Raw genomic sequence first — 16,400 nt, 5'->3', positions numbered from 1 at the left:
ACCCCATGTGGAATATTGTGTGCAGTTCTGGTCTCCCATGTTTAAGAAAAATGAATTCAAACTGGAACAGGTGCAGAGAAGGGCTACTAAGATGATCAAAGTAATGGAAAACCTACCTTATGAGGGGAGACTCAAAGAGCTTGGCTGGTTTAGTCTAACCAAAAGAAGGCTGAGGGGAGATATGATTGCTCTCTATAAATACATCAGAAGGATAAATACCAGGGAGGGAGAGGAGTTATGTAAGTTAAGCGCCAATGTGGACACAAGAAGAAATGGATATAAACTGGCCATCAACAAGTTGAGGCTTGAAATTAGATGAAGATTTCTAACCATCAGAGGAGTGAAGTTCTGGAATAGCCTTTCAAGGGGAGCAGTGGGGGCAAAATATCTAAGTGGCTTCAAGACTGAGCTTGCTAAGTGGGGATGGTATGATGAAACAGCCTACAATGGCACGTAGTCGATCTGCGACTGCTAGTAGTATCCCCAACGGCCAGTGATGGGACACTAGACGGCGAGAGCTCTGAGTTACTACAGAGAATTCTTTCATCCTTTTGCAAAGCTAGCTGGTGGTTGGGTACAAAGCAAGAGGTGGAAGCTCATCATGCTACACCACACACAGCACCAGACGTATCACATGGGCCCGTGGCAAAGCATCGCTGCTCTATGGTGAAGGTGGCTATCCTTCGGTGTGAAGAAGTACAACTTCCTAAACTGGCAAATTAGCCCCTAGCTATGGGTTAAATAGCTGCATCTCTGCCAGCTGCCCCGCTTGCTTCAGTTCTCTGTACCAGGCAGGCATTTGTCTGGCTGGGAGGAGAGGGAGGGATCAGCCAATGCACAAACCCCACCCACTTAAATCTGCTCTGTGTGCAGGTGGACAGTTTGTCTCTCAAGTCTCGAGTCCTGTGGCGATGGGGGAGTGGCAAAGGGGGCAGGCGGAGAATACTTTTGGGAGCACCTAGTCACACACCTGCATGCCTGGCAGCCTGGTCATGATGGTCACTCATCATAGACACTGGAGTGTCAGAGCAGGGGACAGTGCTGCTCTTCCCAATCCAGAGAAAGAGGAGAAAAGGATCCCCAAGCAACACCTACTCCATTTCCTGCCCTGCCAGCTGACTGTGGTTGGCTGATCGTCCAACTCTGTGGTCGTAATACACAGAATGTGAACTATATAATATGTCAATACTGTCTCATGGCACATCTAGATGCTCCTGGACACTGACAACCAAGCAGAGAGGAGGACTGCCATCATCACCTGAGAACCGAAGAGATGTGACTTGGACATCGCTGCTCTTAGCAAAACTCACCTCACCAATGAGTCGAAGAGGCTGGTGTCGGATATACCTTCCATTGGATTGGTTTGCCTGCTGCCGAGAGGCGCCACTGCCAGTCAGGTGTCGGTTTCCCCATTTGAACAGAAGCTGGGCTCTACCAAAAGGCATCAGTGACAGACTTACGGCTCGGTGTATTGGTCTGTCTGGTGGAAGTTGTGCTATGCTCCCACGAGACAAACCCCACAGAAACCAAACACAAATTCTATGAAGACCTAGAAAGTGTCATTAGATCAACTCCACGTAATGATAAATTTATAATCATTGGAGATTTTAATGTCAGGTTCAGCCATAATCATACAGCCTGGAAAAAGTCATCAGCCATCAAAGCCTTGGCAGTGAAAACTCCAACAGTACTCTTCTTCTACCACCGGCTCGGCCAATGGAGTGGTCATTGCCAATACAGTCTTCCAGCAAATGAATACATTTAAAACAACACAATTCCTCCTCGTTCCCGTCACTGGTATTTGATAGACTTTGTCATAGTGCGCCGCGGGATCTGCAGGGTGTCTACCTGACCAGGGTGATGAGAGGCACTGGTGCGCAGCAAAATGCAGCCAGCCATCCGATCCAAGAAGCATCAGCAGTGAGCCAAAACCATAAAGAAACAACATCCAGAAGCTCCAGCTCTTAGATAAACAGAAGGAACTGCAGCAAACATTTTCAGAACCTTTTCCATCATCAGACAGCCCTGTAATGGATGTTGAGTGGAGCCAGCTTTGCAAGATAACACTTAGCTCTGCCAGTGATGTGCTAGGTTTTAGCACAAGGAAACATCAAGATTGGTTCAATGAAAATGACTCAGAGATAATGCAAGTATTTTATTCACTGCGTGCAACACATAAAACATGGTTATCTGACAAGACTTCGACCACTAAGAAAGCCGTCTATCACAGCTTTAAGCAATCTTCCCAGTCTAAGCTGCATATAAAGAAAGATGATTGGTGGAAACACTCAGCAGAAAATATCCAATGGGCTGCAGCCCAGAAAGACAATAAACACTTTTACCATCAATTGAAACTGGTTGTTGTTCCCATATCTTGTGGTAGCATTCCCACCCACAGTGCAGATAGCAGTATACTACACACAGACAAAAAAACCACCGTCAATCACTGGCCTGAACAATTTAACAGTCTACTTAATTGTCCTTCTGCAATTTTGGAAGCTGCTATCGACAGCCTACCACAGTTCCCAAGAACTCGCTCAACTGCTAAGTATTATCGAGACAGAAGCCCCCATCAAACAATCGTCACAAAGAAAGGTCCCTGGCTTAGACAGAACACCACCAGAAATGGGGATGGTCACACTGTGTGGAATGCTCACGCAGCTTTTCAGCAGCATCTGGGAGCGGGAGACCAGGCCTCAAGACTTCAAGTATGCCTCAGTTGTCCATAGATACAAATGCATGGGTGACTGAGAAGTTTGCAATAACTATTGTGGGATCTTGCTTCTTTCCATTGCTGGGAAGATTTTGGTGCATCTGACTCAATAGACTCTCCATTATCACCGATAACATCATTTCAGAGAGTCAGTGTGGCTTTTGCATGGGATGCAGAACAGCAAATATGATTTTTGTTGCTCACCAAATACAGGAAAAGTGCCAGGAACAAAACCATGACCTCTATATGTTGTTTGCAGACCAGATGAAGGCCTTGGGCACTGTTAGTCATGAGAGTCTCTGGCAGCATGCTGGCTAGAGTGCTAGAAAACGGTATGAAGTAGGGCTGTGAGTTCACACCTACAGCACCTCCCACTCTCTTTGGGACTATGCTGCTAGATTCGTTTCAAGGCTATGACCTGGGTATTTATATGCAATTCCTCACAGATAGAAGCATTTTCAATCTCCAGCATCTTCGTGCTCACACTGAAGTGATCGACTTTGTCAGGGAGTTCCTCTTCGCTGATGGCTGTGCACTCATAGCACAAACTGTTGAAGACACGCAGCATTTAATCAACTGCTTTTCTAGGTCAGGAAAGTGATTTGGACTCTCTAGAAGCCTTAAAAAAACCAAAGTGCTTTACCAGCCGGCTCCAGGGAAAATATATTCTGTCCCCAAAATTGCAATTGATGATACACTGCTTAATGCTGTAGAAAAGTTTTGCTGTCTGGGCAGCACTTTATCTAATAATGCCATGACCAATGATGAAATCACACAGCGCATTTCTAAAGCCAGTTCTGCCTACGGTCGACTTTGTCATTGCCTGTGGCATGTGAGAGGCATTCGGCTTCATACCAAGATTAGTGTTTATCACGCAATCGTATCAAGCACGTGTTTCTCTACAGCTGTGAAGCACAGACATTTTATAGCAGGGACTTGAAGCAATTAGAGTGTTTTCACATGCACTGTCTGCATCTCATCTGTAACATCAAGTGTTCGGATAGGATACCAAAAATCGAAGTCCTGGACCAGTGCTGTGTAATGAGCACTGAATCCCTAATCATACAGGTTCAACTTCGCTGGGCTGGCCACTTTGTACATATGGATGATACGTGGCTCCCCAAAGCCAGATTTTATGGACAGTTGTCAATGGGAGCACCTATGTTGGGAGGCCAACAAAAACAACGCAAGGATCTCAGAGGTCACCTAAAAGCAGACCAAGTTGACCTGAACACATGGGAAGTTGCTGCTGCCAACAGATCAGAATGGCGGCAGACCTGCTGGTCTGTGGCTAAAGCTATCGAGAACAGCAGAACAGAAAAAGCCAAAGAGAAGCATGAGTGAAGAAAGCAGGCTGTGGTAAAAACATGCAGCCACGTCTGCCCAATGTGAGGACGCATCTGTGGATCCCTCATCACTTTACATTCATACACGCAGACACCCTGAAACAAACTGACTTTCCTACGGCAACTATGACAGGACACTCCAACAACACTATTCGATATTTTCATTAATGACGTGGATAATGGAGTGGAGAGTATACTTACAACATTTGCAGATGACACCAAGCGGGGAGGGGTTGCAAGCACTTTGCAGGACAGCATTAGAATTCAAAACGACCTTTGCAAATTGGAGAATTGGTCTGAATTCAACAAGATGAAATTCAGTAAAGACAAGTGCAAAGTACTTCACATAGGAAGGAAAAATCAAATGCACAACTACAAACTGGGGAACAACTGGCTGCGTGGATCACAAATTGAATATGAGTCAACAATGTGATGCAGCTGTTAAAAAGGCTAAGATAATTCTGGGGTGTATAAACAGGAGTGTCGGATGGAAATCATGGGAGTAACTGGACTGCTCTAAATGGCACTGGTAAGGCCTCATCTGGAGTGCTGGGTCCAGTTCTGGGCCCCACACTTTAGGAAAAATGTGGACAAATTGGAGAGTCTAGAGGAGAGAAACAAAACCGATAAAAGGTTTAGAAACCCTGACCTATGAGGGGAGGTTAAAAAAACTGGGCGTGAGAAAAGAAAACTGAGGGGGGACTTGATAACAGTTTTCAAATGTGTTAAGGGCTTTGATAAAGAGCATGGTGATCAATTGTTCTCCATGTCCACCGAAGGTAGGACAAGAAGTCATGGACTTAATCTGCTGCAAGGGAGATGTAGGTTAGACCAGTGGTTTTCAACCCTTTTTCATTTGTGAACCGCAAAAAAATGTTGACTGGAACATAAGAACATAAGAATGGCCATACTGGGTCAGGCCAAAGGTCCATCTAGCCCAGTATCTGACAGTGGCCAATGCCAGGTGCCCCAGAGGGAGTGAACCTAACAGGTAATGATCAAGTGATCTCTCTCCTGCCGTCCATCACCACCCTCTGACAAACAGAGGCTAGGGACACCATTCCTTACCCATCCTGGCTAATAGCCATTAATGGACTTAACCTCCATGAATTTATCCAGTTCTCTTTTAAACCCTGTTATAGTCCTAGCCTTCACCACCTCCTCAGGCAAGGAGTTCCACAGGTTGACTGTGCGCTGTGTGAAGAAGAACTTCCTTTTATTTGTTTTAAACCTGCTGCCCATTAATTTCATTTGGTGGCCCCTAGTTCTTGTATTATGGGAATAAGTAAATAACTTTTCCTTACCTACTTTCTCCACATCACTCATGATTTTATATACCTCTATCATATCCCCCCTTAGTCTCCTCTTTTCCAAGCTGAAGAGTCCTAGCCTCTTTAATCTCTCCTCATATGGGACCCCTTCCAAACCTCTAATCATTTTAGTTGCCCTTCTCTGAACCTTTTCTAATGCCAGTATATCTTTTTTGAGATGAGGAGACCACATCTGTACGCAGTATTCAAGATGTGCAGACCCCTTTGGAAATCTATTGTCTATATATGTGTTGAATTCTGTTCAGTCAGTTTTCAGTCTAAGTCTTTCACAGACCCCTTATAGTCCGCAGGCCCTCAGGGGTCCACAGACCACAGGTTGAGAACCACTGACCCAGAGAGTGCCTTAGGGGAGGGGATGCTGTCATGACCCACAGATCTCAAACTCAGGCTCCCAAGGATAATGGGAGCATCCACAGTTCAACCCTCCACCTTGTAGCCTGCAGACAATTGCTTACATGGGACCCATGAAGCCCGGCCCCAGTGTGAGACTCCTCCCTGGAAGTCTAATTGGTGGAATCCCAGAGCTTAGACTGAAAACTGACTAAACATAATTCAACTATAAATGTTACCTGTGCTCGGCACTCCATTTGACGCAGAGTGAGAAAGTGCGGGCCTCTATGGTAACGACAACACTGCCGAATTTTGACCTGTAGATGGGGGTATTCACATACTTTTGATTGATCAGAAAAACGGAATGCCTTTTCTGGGATCTGAAACTTTATTTTCATATATCCGAGGGGTAGCCGTGTTAGTCTGGATCTGTAAAAAGCAACAGAGAGTCCTGTGGCACCTTTAAGACTAACAGCTGTATTGGAGCATAAACTTTCGTGGGTGAATGCCCATGCATCCGACGAAGTGAGCATTCACCCACGAAAGCTTATGCTCCAATACATCTGTTAGTCTTAAAGGTGCCACAGGACTCTCTGTTGCTTTTATTTTCATAGTCACATTTTGTGGACCCCCAGAGATCCACGGACCACAGGTTGAAAACCACTAGGTTAAATATTAGGAAAATCTTTCCAACTATAAGGGTAGTTACGTTCTGGAATAGACTTCCAAGGGAGGTTGTGGATCCCCTCACTGGAGGTTTTTAAGAACAGGTTGGACAAACCTGTCAGGATGGTCTATCTGTACTTGGTCCTGCCAGAGCACAGGGAGGTGGACTTGATGGCTTCTCAAGGTCCTTGCAGCCCTACATTTCTATGATGTTATGATCCATACTGACTCTCCTTTCAAAAATCCAATATCATCAAATCCTCCATCGAGTTCTTCCACCTTTCTCACTAGGCCCATCGTGGCTGCCACACTGTGGCTGAGAAGGTTGTGAGTCTTTGATCACACGCACTCTGAATGCACAGCTTTTGTCTTTGTAAGTTGTTTCTGTAGTGAACTGGCCCATGTAGTTCAGAATACCTCCTGGCTAGTCAGAGCTGTGTCTGGTGACTTCAGCTTTGGCAGGAGTTGACGGTGATTGTAAGTCTTTCCTGAGATGACTGTCTTCTCTGCTCCTGAGTCAATTTTAAAGTCAATAGTCTTTCCATGAGTATTCAGTTTCACTCTCCAAGCCCAGCTCTGTGTAATTACACGTGATAGATTTCAGAAACAATGCCTCTTGATTGCCAATAATATTGGTCAGTTCCCTGACTGCCTTGGTATGCCAAACAAATGCAAAATGTCCATATTTTGTGCACTTATTACACCTAGCGACTTTGGCTGGACATGCATCGTCTCTTGGGCTATGAATTTTCCACATCATGTACATTTAGGCTGAAAGCTTTGGTGTTTGGCTGGAATTTATCCCTCTTAGCCTCAGGGGTCTTATGATAATGACTTCTAGCAGTCACCCGGAGTCTCTTTTACTGCTTCTAAGCTTTTTTCAAGTTCTTCAAGTTTTTCCTGCCTTTATTTATTCTGCTGTTTCACTAGTTCTGTCTGTTTTGTTATCTGGATAGCTGTGTTGTAGGGTTAAATCTGTTTGTAATTGTAGCTGCTGTGAAAGGAATTTATCTGCTAGCCCAATAAACAGCCTGTCTCTGATCTTTTCATGTTTTTCAGTCTCAGAATCATAGTTGTCAGCCAATACATGCAGAGCTCTTATAAAACATTCAACATTTTCCCTGGGTCCTTGAAGTCCTTGGTGAAAACAAACTCTTTCATAAACCACGTTTCTCTGAGGTATACAGTCTGCATCCGACGTAGTCAGAACCCTTTCCTAGTCATCTTTGTGACTGTCTGCAGTACAGGTAAAAGATTTAAAGATGTGTTCTGCCTGCTCCCCACAGCATCAATTAAAGCACATACCTGAATATCTCCAGTTCCCTTGTGGAGTTTGGCTGCAATGAGAAATTTTGCAAAATGTTGCTTCCAGTCTGTCCACTGTGACGATTTGTCAAAGTGGAAGTTCTCTGGGGCACATGTTGAGGAGATCCTCCAACCTTATTTGCTTTGTTCCTTCTGTTTCTGTTCTCCTCTGGTGCTATGTCATGTACACCGAGTACACGGTAGGTGCAGGGCTGCATGGACTGGCTACAGAGCTTCTTTCCCAGAGAGACACACACCAGACATGTTCACTATAAGATACTTCAATGCTCTGCCAGGTATAGCTGAGGTTAGTTTAAATGAGGGTATCAAGTATCAGGGGGGAGCCGTGTCAGTCTGTATCCACAAAAACAACGAGGAGTCCAGTGGCATCTTAAAGACTAACAGATTTATTTGGGCATAACCTTTGGTGGGTAAAAAACCCACTTCTTCAGATAGTGCCTCCTAGTGTCTGAACAGTATAATGCAGGTTAGTACTTCATTCCACAGCGTTCAGATTACACACACCCAAAGCACTCTTTCTGGGTGCGCACACCAGCACATACCTGGGGGGCGGGTGCAATGGCTAATGAACTAGTGTTTCACCTCTATAGACCTGAGCTCAGCAAATGCCTGGGGAGTCCAGCTGCTCATGACCGCACGCGTGCGCGCACACACATGCCCCCAGAGAGTGCCACAGCACACGTACACACACTGTCCCCACCCCATATACTCTGGGGCATACTGCCCACAAAATACAATTTCAGACACACTGCAACATACAAAGCATTTTCCTCAGGTATCCTTTAGCAACCCCTGTACAGAGCACCTACCGCCCCTCTGGGGAGTCACTAAAACACAACGCCCTCTGAGAGGTGCTGGACAGCACGCACAATCCACAAATTGCCAGCTATAGCCTGAAGCCAAATAGACAGAGACCCGTGGAAACCAGCCCTCACCCAGGAACATGTGTGCACAGCATTTATGTACTGCCATAAGGAAGCTCATTGTGCTGGAGTCCTGGCTGGCAGTGACAGGGAGCTGCGGTGGGGAAACTGGCAGCATTGTTTAGCTGGGAGAAAGGATTTACGCAGAAAAATGTGAGTGATATTTGGGAATCATTTAAGACCCCTTTATGAGATGCCCTAAAAATCACAATCCCACAGTTGAGGAAGAAGGTCTCACTGGTTAAAAAAACACCCTGGCTTAGAGGGGAAGGGAAACAAACAGAAGCCAATAATTAACAAAGGGGCAGTTGATAATGAATATAAATCAGAAGTTAGAAGGCAGATAAGGGAAGCAAAAGGACACAAGGCTAGATCTATGGGCAGCAGAGTTAAGGACAGTAAGAAGGAGTTTTTCAAGTATGTTAGGAAGAAAAGGAATCCTAATAATGGTATTGATCTATTACAAGGGGGAAATGGTCAATAAGATCAAAGAAAAGTCAGAAGTGTTCAATAAATATTTCTAGTCTGTATTTGGGAAAAAGACAAATGATGGCGCTCACCCCAGGCAAGGGAGTTCCATGGGGGCCACTGGATGTTGGGGGCCTGGGATGAGGGATCCAGTGAGAGCCAGCTGCTTGCCGAAGAGTTGTACTCTGCTGCGGCTCGGCACGGGTGGGCTGGCAGCTGGGGCAGGGATCTCCAGACCTGCAGCAGGACAGGCAGACAGGGACACATCTCCAGTGTCATTGGGAGGCTCTGGGCATCCCCTCAGCTGCCACCACATCTCTTCCCTGATCAGGAAGGGGAGGGGTAGCAGCAGGGAGTCGAGGGTTCCCAAAGAAAGGAGGGTGTAGGAAGCTATCCAGGGCTTGTGGGAGGGAAGAGATGTGGTGGCAGTTGAGGGAATGCCCAGAGCCTCCCAATAGGATCTGTGAGCCCAGAGACCAGTTGGGAGAGATGCTCCAGAGGAAGCCAGCATCTGTGGGAGGAGCTTTACAAAGGGCCCTGGGGACCCCTGAAACAGCTGCCAGGTACCTCAGGGCCTTCCAGCAGCAGAGCCGCAAGAACCGTCATCTCCCAAATACACCCAGCTGAGTAAGGGTGGGTAGTCCAAGGGAAGGTCTTTACCACCCCTTCCCCGCACAGCCAGAGCAGATCACACCCTCCAGCAGGGGGCAGCAGGGACATGCACACACCCAGAACAGGTCACGCACCCCCAGCAGGGAGCAGCAGGGACAACCCCCCCCCCCAGAGTAGGTCACACCCCACCAGCAGGGGGCAGCAGGGACACACACCCAGAACAGATCACACTCGTCCAATGGGGGGCAGCAAGAACACCCCGGGCAGGTCCCACCCTTCCGGGGGGGGGGGGGGCAGCAGGGACACACACACACCCAGAGCAGGTCACACCCTTCCAGCGGGGGGCAGCAGGGAAATGCTGTGATGTTATCTAATTAAAATATAGCCATATAGATCATTGTTGCAACCACTGTTATATATTTGCAGCAAATATTGTACAAAGGTGTCAAGTGAGGTGTCTATGAAAAGGTTATGACTTGCTGGTCATGATTATGCTCTTTGTATGCATGTATCACGTTTGTATTTGAAGTTATAAGTATTGGCTCTATGCTTGGATTTCAGATGTTTCCTCCTGGGGTAATGCCCACAAGGTAGCTAGCCAGCACATCTTGGAGGGACTGTTCAAATTAAGTGGCTCATCAAGAAACACTTGGTTGACAATGGACCATGGGAGACGCCCATGTACAGTGAGTGGACTGTCATGTAAAGGTGCTGTCTGGTGAGTAGGTAATGGCTTCCTGCAATGACTGAGGGAAACTGGGCATGAACATGTGACTTGCCCATGTGACTCCAAACTCCATCTTGTTGCTGTAATTTTCTACAGTAAGAACAATGGGATGCCCTCCACATGGCAAAAGCTATAAAAGGCCCTGGAAACACCTCCACTTGGTCTTCAATCCTGCTTCTTACCTCTGGAGGAACTTTGCTACAAACTGAAGCTCTGAACAACGGACTTAGTGATCCATCCAAGCTGTGGATGTACTCCAGAGACTTGACTTAAGCCAGCAGTTTATTCCATCACTGCTACAAACCTCAACCAAGAACTTTGCCATTACAGTATGTAATTGAGTCCTTTAACCAATTTTAACACTCACCTTTCTTTCTTTCTTTCTTTCTTTCTTTCTTTCTTTCTTTCTTTCTTTCTTTCTTTCTTTCTTTGAATGTACCTTTAGATTTTAAAGTAGCAGCCGTGTTAGTCTGTATCCGCAAAAAGCACAGGAGTACTTGTGGCACCTTAGAGACTAACACATTTATTTCAGCATAAGTTTTCGTAGTCTACCGCCCACTTCTTCAGATGCATAGAGTGAAATACACAGACAGAGATATTTATACATACAGAGAACAGGAAAAGGTGGAGTAGCCAGACCAACTGTAAGAGGCCAATAAATTGAGGTGAGCTATCAGCAGCAGCAGAAGAAAAAACTTTTGAAGCGATAATCGAGATGACCCATAGGTGTGGGGAGAACTTAACATGGGGGAAAAAAGATTCAATTAGTGTAATGACCCAACCATTCCCAGTCGCTGTTTACACCTAAGTTAATTGTGTCTAATTTGCATATTAATTCGAGTTCAGCAGTCTCTCTTTGGAGTCTGTTTTTGAAGTTTTTTTGTTGCAAAACTGACACCTTCAAGTCTGTCACTGAGTGGCCAGACAGGTTGAAGTGTTCTCCCACTGGTTTTTGAATGTTATGATTCCTGATGTCAGATTTGTGTCCATTTATTCTTTTGCGTAGAGACTGTCCGGTTTGGCCAATGTACATGGCAGAGGGGCATTGCTGGCACATGATGGCATATATCACATTGGTAGATGTGCAGGTGAACGAGCCCCTGATGGTATGGCTGATGTGATTAGGTCCTATGATGGTGTCACTTGAATAGATATGTGGACAGAGTTGGCATCGGGCTTTGTTGCAAGGATAGGTTCCTGGGTTAGTGTTTTTGTTGTATGGTGTGCAGTTGCTGGTGAGTATCTGTCGCCCTGACATTTCATCTCGGGAGGTATGCTGCCTGCCGGGGGCCCGTATCCGAGACGTTACGGAGGCATTGTCGAGGATTATCCAGCCCTCTGACTACTACCCCATGCTACTCATCCATGTGGGCACAAATGATACTGCGCGGTGTGACACTGAGCGGATCAAGAGTGACTACAGGGCTCTGGGAGTACGGGTGAAGGAGTTTGGAGCGCAGGTGGTATTCTCTTCAATTCTTCCTGTCAAAGGTAGGGGCCCGGGCAGAGACAGATGCATCATGGAGGTGAATGCCTGGCTGCGAAGATGGTGTCGCCAGGAGGGCTTTGGCTTCCTAGACCACGGGATGCTATTCGAGGAAGGACTGCTAGGCAGAGATGGCGTTCACCTTTCGAGGAGAGGAAAGACCCTATTCGGACACAGACTGGCTAACCCAGTGAGGAGGGCTTTAAACTAGGCTCGACGGGGACAGGTGAGCAAAGCCCACAGGTAAGTGGGGAACATGGAGACCGGGGAGATGGGTCGGAAACAAGAGGGAGTGTGGGCTATATTGGCAGAGAGAAAGGAGAGTCAGGACAAAACTGGGAGGAAAGATCAAACCAGTATCTTAGATGCCTATATACAAATGCGAGAAGTATGGGGAATAAGCAGGAAGAACTGGAAGTGCTAATAAATAAATACAACTATGACATTGTTGGCATCACTGAAACTTGGTGGGATAATACACATGATTGGAATGTTGGTGTGGATGGGTACAGCTTGCTCAGGAAGGATAGACAGGGGGAAAAGGGAGGAGGTGTTGCCTTATATATTAAAAATGTACACACTTGGACTGAGGTAGAGATGGACATAGGAGACGGAAGTGTTGAGAGTCTCTGGGTTAGGCTTAAAGGGGCAAAAAACAAGGGAGATGTCATGCTAGGAGTCTACTACAGGCCACCTAACCAGGTGGAAGAGGTGGATGAGGCTTTTTTCAAGCAACTAACAAAATCATCCAAAGCCCAAGATTTGGTGGTGATGGGGGACTTCAACTATCCGGATATATGTTGGGAAAATAACACAGCGGGGCACAGACTATCCAACAAATTCCTGGACTGCATTGGAGACAACTTTTTATTTCAGAAGGTTGAAAAAGCTACCAGGGGGGAAGCTGTTCTAGACTTGATTTTAACAAATAGGGAGGAACTCGTTGAGAATTTGAAAGTAGAAGGCAGTTTGGGGTAAAGTGATCATGAAATCATAGAGTTTGCAATTCTAAGGAAGGGTAGAAGGGAGTACAGCAAAATAGAGACAATGGATTTCAGGAAGGCAGATTTTGGTAAGCTCAGAGAGCTGATAGGTAAGGTCCCATGGGAATCAAGACTGAGGGGAAAAACAACTGAGGAGAGTTGGCAGTTTTTCAAAGGGACGCTATTAAGGGCCCAAAAGCAAGCTATTCCGCTGGTTAGGAAAGATAGAAAATGTGGCAAAAGACCACCTTGGCTTAACCACGAGATCTTGCACGATCTAAAAAATAAAAAGGAGTCATATAAAAAATGGAAACTAGGACAGATTACAAAGGATGAATATAGGCAAACAACACAGGAATGCAGGGGCAAGATTAGAAAGGCAAAGGCACAAAATGAGCTCAAACTAGCTACGGGAATAAAAGGAAACAAGAAGACTTTTTATCAATACATTAGAAGCAAGAGGAAGACCAAAGACAGGGTAGGCCCACTGCTTAGTGAAGAGGGAGAAACAGTAACAGGAAACTTGGAAATGGCAGAGATGCTTAATGACTTCTTTGTTTCGGTCTTCACCGAGAAGTCTGAAGGAATGCCTAACATAGTGAATGCTAATGGGAAGGGGGTAGGTTTAGCGGATAAAATAAAAAAAGAACAAGTTAAAAATCACTTAGAAAAGTTAGATGCCTGCAAGTCACCCGGGCCTGATGAAATGCATCCTAGAATACTCAAGGAGCTAATAGAGGAGGTATCTGAGCCTCTAGCTATTATCTTTGGAAAGTCATGGGAGACGGGAGAGATTCCAGAAGACTGGAAAAGGGCAAATATAGTGCCCATCTATAAAAAGGGAAATAAAAACAACCCAGGTAACTACAGACCAGTTAGTTTAACTTCTGTGCCAGGGAAGATAATGGAGCAAGTAATTAAGGAAATCATCTGCAAACACTTGGAAGGTGGTAAGGTGATAGGGAACAGCCAGCATGGATTTGTGAAGAACAAATCATGTCAAACCAATCTGATAGCTTTCTTTGATAGGATAACGAGCCTTGTGGATAAGGGTGAAGCGGTGGATGTGGTATACCTAGACTTTAGTAAGGCATTTGATACGGTCTCGCATGATATTCTTATCGATAAACTAGGCAAATACAAATTAGATGGGGCTACTATAAGGTGGGTGCATAACTGGCTGGATAACCGTACTCAGAGAGTTGTTATTAATGGTTCCCAATCCTGCTGGAAAGGCGTAACGAGTGGGGTACCGCAGGGGTCTGTTTTGGGACCAGCTCTGTTCAATATCTTCATCAACGACTTAGATATTGGCATAGAAAGTACGCTTATTAAGTTTGCGGATGATACCAAACTGGGAGGGATTGCAACTACTTTGGAGGACAGGGTCATAATTCAAAATGATCTGGACAAATTGGAGAAATGGTCTGAGTTAAACAGGATGAAGTTTAACAAAGACAAATGCAAAGTGCTCCACTTAGGAAGGAAAAATCAATTTCACACATACAGAATGGGAAAAGACTGTCTAGGAAGGAGTACGGCAGAAAGGGATCTAGGGGTTATAGTGGACCACAAGCTAAATATGAGTCAACAGTGTGATGCTGTTGCAAAAAAAGCAAACATGATTCTGGGATGCATTAACAGGTGTGTTGTGAGCAAGACACGAGAAGTCATTCTTCCGCTCTACTCTGCTCTGGTTAGGCCTCAGCTGGAGTATTGTGTCCAGTTCTGGGCGCCGCATTTTAAAAAAGATGTGGAGAAATTGGAAAGGGTCCAAAGAAGAGCAACAAGAATGATTAAAGGTCTTGAGAACATGACCTATGAAGGAAGGCTGAAAGAACTGGGTTTGTTTAGTTTGGAAAAGAGAAGACTGAGAGGGGACATGATAGCAGTTTTCAGGTATCTAAAAGGGTGTCATAAGGAGGAGGGAGAGAACTTGTTCACCTTAGCCTCTAAGGATAGAACCAGAAACAATGGGTTTAAACTGCAGCAAGGGAGGTCTAGGTTGGACATTAGGAAAAAGTTCCTAACTGTCAGGGTGGTTAAACACTGGAACAAATTGCCTAGGGAGGTTGTGGAATCTCCGTCTCTGGAGATATTTAAGAGTAGGTTAGATAAATGTCTATCAGGGATGGTCTAGACAGTATTTGGTCCTGCCATGCGGGCAGGGGACTGGACTCGATGACCTCTCGAGGTCCCTTCCAGTCCTATAATCTATGAATCTATGAATTTGCTTAAGGTTGGGAGGCTGTCTGTAAGCCAGGACTAGTCTGTCTCCCAAGATCTGTGACTCACAGGTCTCTGTCGGGAGGTTCCTGGGAGGCTGTCTGTAAGCGAGGACTGGTCTGTCTCCCAAGACCTGTCTAAGGCTCTGGGAGGGAGTTTGGGTGGGAGGAGGAGGTCTGGGGTGCAGGCCCTGGGCTGGGCAGGGGATTGGGGTGCAGGAGGGGTGCAGGGTGCAGGCTCTGGGAGGGAGTTTGGGTGCAGGAGGGGGCTCTGTGCTGGGGCAGCAGGTGGGTGTGCAGGAGGGATTGGGGTGCAGGCTCAGGGAGGGAGTTTGGGTGCAGGCTCTGGTCTGGGGCAAGGGGTGGGTGTGCAGGAGGGGGTGAGGGGTGCAGTCTGTGGGAGGGACTTTGGGGATGGGAAGGGGTGCAGAGGGAGGGGGTGCAGGGGTGAGGGCTGTGGGGTGGAGCTGGGGATGAGGGGTTCATGATGCAGGAGGGGGCTCAGGGCTGGGGAAGAGCGTTAGGGTGCGGGGGGTGAGGACTCTGGGGCTGGGGATGAGGAGTTTGGGGTGTGGGAGGGGCTCAGGGCTGGGGCAGAGGGTTGGGGTGCAGGGGGGTGAGGGCTCTGGGGTGGGACAGGGCTGGGGATGAGTTTGGGCTGCAAGCAGGCTGCCCCTGGGCTGGGGCCAGAGAGAAGGACTCCCCCCCAGCCCTCAGCAGCGAGCTCTGGGGGAGGCCCCCCCCAGCAGCACATTCACCCCCACCACTGTCACAGCATGTGCTCCTAGGGCCCCTCTCAGGTCCAGGAAGCCCCCTCACCTCCTCTGTGGTGGGTGCCGCGGGGGGGGGGGGGGAGGCTGCCATCACATGTGTGCCTCCTCCCCTGCTGCTGCCCCTCACTGTAGCCTCACTGGGGGTGGGGGATGGGGCTGCCCCTTGCCCAGCGTGGGACAGGAGCGGTGACTGCGGGCAGCGGGGGCCCCTGTGCTGGTGGAGGGTCCCGCTGGAAAAGGGATGGGTCCAAGGTGGAAGGGCAGGGTAAGGGCAGCCTCCCCTGCCACTCGTGGAGGGGGGGCACTAGTACCCTGTGGAGGCAGTTGATGCCAGGAGCTAGCAGAGCAGAGGCAGGGTGGGGCCGGGGGAGGTGCGGGGGGCGGCAAGTGGGGGTCGGAGGACACTTGGGTGAGGTGTGGAGGCGCAACAGGCGGGGCCGGGGGAGAGACCCGGCCCCAAACATTGGTGGAGCCAGGCTCCGGGCCCTGAA

The sequence above is a fragment of the Trachemys scripta genome, chromosome 18 (genome assembly GCF_013100865.1).
Source record: "Trachemys scripta elegans isolate TJP31775 chromosome 18, CAS_Tse_1.0, whole genome shotgun sequence".
NCBI lineage: Eukaryota > Metazoa > Chordata > Testudines > Emydidae > Trachemys > Trachemys scripta.
The sequence above is the reverse complement of the archived record's forward strand: the minus strand, read 5'-3'. Positions refer to the sequence as shown.